The sequence below is a fragment of the Equus caballus genome, chromosome 2 (assembly GCF_041296265.1).
Source record: "Equus caballus isolate H_3958 breed thoroughbred chromosome 2, TB-T2T, whole genome shotgun sequence".
NCBI lineage: Eukaryota > Metazoa > Chordata > Mammalia > Perissodactyla > Equidae > Equus > Equus caballus.
The window spans coordinates 78,210,069-78,217,736 of NC_091685.1; positions in this window are offsets into that span (position 1 = coordinate 78,210,069).

Sequence of the window (7,668 nt, forward strand, 5' to 3'; positions counted from 1 at the left end):
TAGTGGTTAAGTTCCTGTGTTCCACTTTGAAGGCCTGGGGTTTGTGGGTTCTGACCCTGGGTATGGACCTACACACTGCTCATCAAGCCATGCTGTGGTGGCATCCTACATACAAAATAGAAGAAGATTGCCACAGATGTTAGCTCAGGGACAATCTTCCTCAAGCAAAAGGAGGAAGATCAGCAATAGATCTTAGCTAGGGCCAAACTTCTTCATCGAAAAAAAAAAAAAGAATGAGAACTAGTAGAAAAATATGTACAGAGATATAATTTGCTGTGGGAATTGGACTGGATGACCTGAAGTTTATTTTTATAACTGGAATTTGTTAAGAAATAACATTATATCATACACTATTTAAGAAGTTAAAATATATTTATGAAGGATAGAAAGATGTAATAATTGCTGGTAATTTTTTTTCAAATCTGTTATGAGCTACACTTGATTTTTAAATAATGAAATAACTTCTTAAAAGTCAAAGGCAATGTTTTCAAATTTTCCACGGCTCTTCCAAAAAACACATCTTGAGTCTGCTAATTTCTTTTTTACTGTTACTACCAGGTCCCCACAATCTTTCATATAGCAATTGCAGGTGACATAATCCAATCAAACTCCGTATTTTAGCCAGAGTACATGACTCCACACTGTAGTCAAAATCATGTCACTACCTTGATTAAAAACTGTCAATAGCCTCCCATTGTATTTGCTGTACAAGTATATTTTTACAAACATTTGTACAAAATCCTAAGTGTGTGTCCCTGCCTAGCTTCTGTCATTTCTCTTTTGCTCACTATAGTCAAGTCACACTGGCCTACTTCCTGTTTCCTATGTGAAATACACTCTTTCCTGTTGCATAGACACTGTCCTCTACCTTTGAAAATCACTCTCCATCCCCTATCATCTGACAAAGCTTTATCCTACAAACAGCCCAAAGATGTACCTTATGAAACCCAATATAAATTATTTGCTTCTTGTATTTTCTCTCAGAGATCTGTTTTTCTTTTGGAAACATTTTAAAGTTATATGTTTACATATATTATTATTTGATAATCAAATAATCCATATGATAGGGACTTTGGTGTAATAAGTGCTAGCACAGTACTTTTATTCAATAAATCTTTCCAGTTATGACAGAACAGGAATTTCAGCTTTGATGTAGTGAATAGCTATTATAGAAATAAATAATTATGCAAACTATGAAAAAAAACTTACAAAGAGCTGTTTAAAGACAGCGGAGGGTGAACAAAAGCATTCAGAAGCTGGGGTGAATTTACCCTCTAACAAAGGCATCGATCCTATTGCGCATCCCCTCAGGGCACATCCCAGCCCACAGGCGGTGAAGCAGAAACCTCAGCCACACTGCTGAAGAGATCAGAGAAATTTGAGACTGCTCAATGTGGAGGAGACACTATTTAGAATTTGATCCCGCTAAGTTAGAGGGAATTTGGACAGAAGTTGGGCTTTGTCTTGCAACAACCAAAAGGGCCACGCCTGGAGAGTCAAAGACTTACACTTGAATTAATGAAACAAATGAAATAGACCCATCAAAACAAAGTCAGAAAGTTCAAGGTTACCCACTGGTAATTTACTTGTTTCCTAGAACAAAACTCAACACTCATATGAAGAAGATACTAGAAATCACCCCTATAATGTATCTTCTACAATGTCCAGATTTGTATTTACAGGAAGTTCTAGAATAGGTTAAACTAAGCCACAATGATAGAAATTAGAACAGTGGTTTCCCGCGTGAGGGGGATTATTAACTACAACAGAGTATAAGAGAACTGGTGGTGATAATGATAATGTTCTTTATATTAATTTGGGTGTTAGTTACATGGATTTATTCATGTGTCAAAATTCATCCAGCGTTATGGTTAAAATCTATGAATTCAATTTACGTAAATTATACCTAAAATGAAGAAATTAATGAATTAAAGTATAATTTTTCCTGGTTTATAAATAATATGTAGAAATAATTTTGCATATTCATTGCTCATAAATTAGAAAAATAGATAAAATCATAATAATTCATGCAATAGTAGCCAACTGTTGGTATATACACATACAACCGTGTGTATATGTAACATACACATAGTTCTCCAATTAATCCAAATACCCATTTAGCAATTTTTTCCTTTATTATTATTGTCTTCTTATTTAAAGCCATATCACCATCTTTGCCCTTTGACTTGAGTGTAAGTGGCATGAAGGTGTGGCATACATTAGGGATCAATAATTCAATGATCTCACTCCCACTTCATTCTGCATTACTGAAACAAGTAAGCACCAATTTCACAATAAACTGCTTCTACTTTCTGCTTCATTTTTCACTCTTCAGGCCCCTCATACTCAGCAATAATAGAAATTAAACCTATTCCAGCCTGACACATATGTGGAATATACAGAGTGCCTAAAATATGTCATTTTCATACGGGAAACCTCTAGAGTTAAATCGTCCACTTTAAAAAGAGAGAAAAAAAATACACAATTCATTCATCATAAAAGGAACAGCAGGATGATTCTTCAGATCCAAGGAAAGAGCCTTCAAAATAAGCCAAGCACTTTTGATTTACATGCTTTGCTTTGATTGCGGAACTTTAAGGCTTGCCTTCTGTAAACAGAAATACTGGATTTGATGTCTAAAGAGAAATTCAGGGAGTATGTCGCATAATTGACATTTCTGATCAAATGTCTAATCTACAGATAGACTATTTTTGATAATTTTAGTTTTAAACCAAAAAGTTATGAAGAATAACAAACTGTTTCATCATCCTGTCTCTGTCCCACAAATGAAATAACATTACAGTACTTTTGGTAAAAGTACATCGGTGCGCATGTATTTATAAATCTTTTCTTTAGATACAAATCTATTGGGTGATAAAACTCCAGGGTAAGCATGAATGATTTTAATTTCTTGACATTTTTCTTCTCTAGAATCAAAGTGCGTTTAAAAGCTCTCGGGTTTCACAATTTTGTCTTCTTAGTTTTACAGATTAAAGAACTTTTATAGATTAAAGATGGTTTATATCAAAGCATTAATTTTATGAGAAACCACAAACAGTATCTCAGAGTGGTGAAGTAAACTGCCAGCGCAAAGCTAGTTAAACAGAGTAAAATAGAGCTCAAATAGCGCATTCCAATAACATACATCTTAGACTCCAAACATTGTAGCATTTTCTTGTGTAATTCTCCATGCTTCAGGTTTTGCCTTTCATATGATATGCTCTGAGCAAATCCAAGCCTCAGCATAAATCTAGAACTAATTCACTTATGTGCATTAACATTCTGACCTGGAACACATCCCAGATGAAAGAGAGGAACGATTGGATATGGTTTATGCTGCATGAAATTTAAATAGAGATGCATCTAGAAATATTTCCTTAGAGTTAGTAAAGCTATTATTGTGTTATTTGTTCAAAGATTCTTTTCTTGTAAGAAAACATTTTTATTGTGATCTCTGTCTGTAGACCTAAGTATTGCCAGAGACACAGAGCTTTCAAATTGTAGACTTAAGTATTTTTAGATACACTTAGAAAGGGCTTTCTAAAATGTTATTCAAATCCCCTTCACCTCACTCCCATAATACTATTCTCTGAGTTTTTATTTTTTGGTTATGATCAAGTGATTCTTATATATGAAGAATATATTTAGATTGAGCATACATATATGAAACAAATTTGTATCTGAAGCAAAATTTAACTCATCCTTTTCTGTATCTTTACCAGGAAAGTGGAGATGTTTGAGCACAATATTTGTGTCCTTTTAAGATTTAAACTTCTTGAGATGCTCTGCATGCCTTTATCCTTTGAGAGTTAGGAATCAGTTCTTAGTCTATAAGCCAGTGGACCCTCATAATTCAGTCATAATCACTGTTATTTTCCCTAGACAATCTAGCATGACAAATATTTCTTGCGATTAGATATGACAGTATTTTATACAATACTCATCAACTGGAGACTCAGTTTACTCTGTGTTCTATTTTTTCAGCTATGTATATCACTGCATTTTCTTTATTGTTATTTTTTTAATTAATTTTTTTTTTTGGTGGAGAAGACTGGCCCTGAGCTAACATCTGTTGCCAGTCTTCCTCTTTTTGCTTGAGGAAGATTGTTGCTGAGTTAACATCTGCACCAATCTTCCTCTATTTTATGTGGGACACCACCACAGCATGGCTTGACCAGCAATTCTAGGTCTGCGCCCAGGATCTGAACCTGTGAACCAATGGCTGCTGAAGGGGAGTGCCCAAACTTAACCACTATACCACAAGGCTGGCCCCTCTTTATTTTTATCTTTTATGAGGCTGTGTCCTATTAAATACGATAGATCATTTGTTCTTTTTCTGCTGTAATTAGATGTTTGTTTAATTGTTTTTCCTTCTCTACATTCACTTTCCTTGGCTAAGCTCAACTTACTTATTCCAAAAATAAAGGATCTCTCTTTAAGCATGAGGCAGCAGGATCTGAAAAATCTTAGATTTTCCTTCAGAGAAAATATAGAGAAAAAGATTGAAAAAACTGTGTGATGTTTTTTAATGTGGAATTTTTTGGAGTTGATTACTGTTTTTTTCTCCATATAGTTCTCTAAGGTGGTAGATTATGCAGAAATGTAGTTACTTCTATATTATATGTATATTGTCATTCATATTTGTGACTTATTTTAAATTTCTTTTATTTTATTATTTTATTATTTTATTTTTATTTAAAAAAATTTGTGCTAGTAGCCATAAACTGCTTAAGGAAGCATAATGGTTAACTTTATGTATCAACTTTTTCTGGACCAATGGTGCCCAGATATTTGGTCAAACATTCTTCTGGATGTTTCTGTGAAGGTATTTTTCGGATGAGATTAACACTTAAGTTGATGCACTTTGAGTAAAGCAGCCCTCTGTATGTGGGTGGTCCTAATCTTATCAATTGAAATACTTGAGGGAACAAAACTGAGATTTCCCGGGTAAGAAGGAATTCTGCCAGTAAACTCTCTTTGGACTCTGCAAGTTTCCCCTGGGTCTCAAGTCTGCTGAGTACTCCGTACATTTTGGGTTTACCAGGCCTTCATTAAACACACGATGCAATTCCTTCTCTCTATCTCTCTAAATATGTATATATATGTATATATATATATATACATATATATACAATATTTGAATAATAATGTTGCATGAGGCCTTATGGCAATATGGGGATTGATATCAAGAAATATGAAAAAAAGCTAAAATACAAAAAAATTTAAAATTAGTAGTATATATTATATACATACAAATATACATACACTTATATATCACTCATATTTATATATTATATTATATTGTATAACACATATATGTATAATCTATTGGTCTGTTTCTCAGGAGAACCTTAACACAGAATGTATTGTAAATTTCACAATTAGTCCTTGAAAAAAATGGATTTACTTTAACACTTTCCTTAAAGCCAGCTTTTCCAATCTTCATATTTTTAACGAGATGAATAACATCTCACACATTTATAAGTATTAAATTATTTTTATTTGAGTTGCGAATGTCACCTGAAACTTTATTTAAACTAAAAGTTTAAATCTGAAACTGAAAGTTGAGGTGTCTGTGTACAATCCTCCTCAGTTCTTAAACGGCTTTGCTCTCTTCCTTTGATTCATTTTTCTCAACCTCTGATGATAAAGGAGCTTTGCATCTCACCCAGGGACTCAAGAAAAAGTGTTATTAGCAGGAGTTTTCTACGAGAAAATTGCATTGAGCCATATGGGCTTTCCAGATTTCCCTGTATTACAAATGGGGATCTTAGAAGGGTCCAGGGAAATAAACTACTCACACCCCTACTGGAGAATATTTGAGACATCTAAGGAGGAGGATCAAGACAATGTGAAAGTCAGTCTTTTTCCTTTCAGAGATGTCTGTAGATTTTGCTCTGAAGATATGTCAGGAAAACATGGAAAAGTTGTAACATTTTTCTGTTTTGAAAAAACCTTATTAGACATGATAAGACTTTTGAAGGATTTAATGTTGCAGTAGGATGAAAAATAACCCAATTTTGATAAGATAAAAGGCACAATATCGACTACAATTAACAGTTTCAAGTGAGCCATGTATAGAGCTAATAGCCTGTTTAGCCTCCAGCATTTTCACAAGTAATTGCTTGCTTTGCCCAAGCCATCACGTCCTGCATTGCCATTGCTATTAGAATCATTAATTGCCTATTTGGCTGTTTCAGTTTGTTCAGATGTCATAGCAATAATTAGATATTCTGCCCATTTTCCTCTACAACTGTCCCTTTTTATTTCTTTAACTCTAATTTAAGAATTTAGGACTATCCCATTTTACCAGTCATATTCCTCTCTTCAGATAATCATAATTGACGGGATGAGCACAGATTGATTTATTTCTTTTCATATTTCTTGCTACTGTAGGGGAGGAAGACATTTCCTCTACCCTCTCTGGGTTCTTCTGGCTGGAGAATGAGTTAAATTCACATGAGACTGAATAACAGGAGAAAATTAAACAAAGCTTTATAACATGTATACATGAGAGAGGCTCAGGCAACCTGAGCAACTTGCCAAAATGGCTGAAGCCATCACCTTAAATATCCTCCTCAGCTAAAGACAAAGGAGGATGTTGGCTGTGGGGGGGAGACTGTTACAGGAGGTTACCAGACAAGTACAGTAAACAAGATGCAGATTTAAGTCCTTGCCTTTGGCATTGATTAAGAGTTTCTAGAGATAAGGTCATCCCTCCTTCCTGGTACAGAGAGGGAGACACCTTTACGATGGAGATTTCCCTTACAATGTAAATGTCTCTTAACAAAGGATAAGTAAATTCTACTTTTCAGAGTTTGTTTCCCGTCTGCAGTTTTTAAAAGTAACCAGCTCAAAATAATCCTCATGCCAAAGAGGTATATCTGGAGGTGGCCAATTCCGGTCCCCCACACTACTAATCCCCAAATTCCCATCAGGTCTCATTCAATATTATTATTCAAAGATTGTTTTTTAGTCTGGGTTCCTAGGGTAAGCACATAGAATTGAAGGAATTCAGTATCAGACGAGTCTTTAAGAGTCTACTATTAATATTATTGGTCTGATATTCAGCACTGGCTACATAATTTGTGGAGTTCAGTACTAAATGAAAACGTAGGGCTTCTTGTGCAAAAAATTAAGAATGTCAAGCCAGTGACTGCAGAGTATTAAGCTAATCATAGGGCCCTTCCAAGCACAGGACCCTCTGTAACTGGCCAGTTCACACACAAAGCCAGCCTGAATTCCTCCCACATCATCCTTACCAACAGGTTATGGGACCTCTGTTTACACACTTCCAGAGACAGAAAACTCATTCCTTCTCACATCTCTTCCTTAATCCAAGAGTTGTTTCTATTAGAGAGTTCTTCCTTATCCTTTTGAAATAAGGGGGGAATGATGGCACAAGACTAATTACTGATACATTATTATTATTATTTATTACTCACTTTCTCACAATTTTTCTTACATCCAGTGTTTATAAGGAAAACATGGGAAAGGAATTAAAGTGATTTGGTCATCCCTCCAGTTTGTTACCTTTACTCTCTTTATGTTCATTCCCAAGTCCTTCTGTCTTCTCTCCTAAAACTAGAGTGAACAACATCCCTAAGAATACTTCCAATATTGGTTTTTAAAAGGAAGTGAATAGGGTAAGAGGCGAAGGATAAAAGG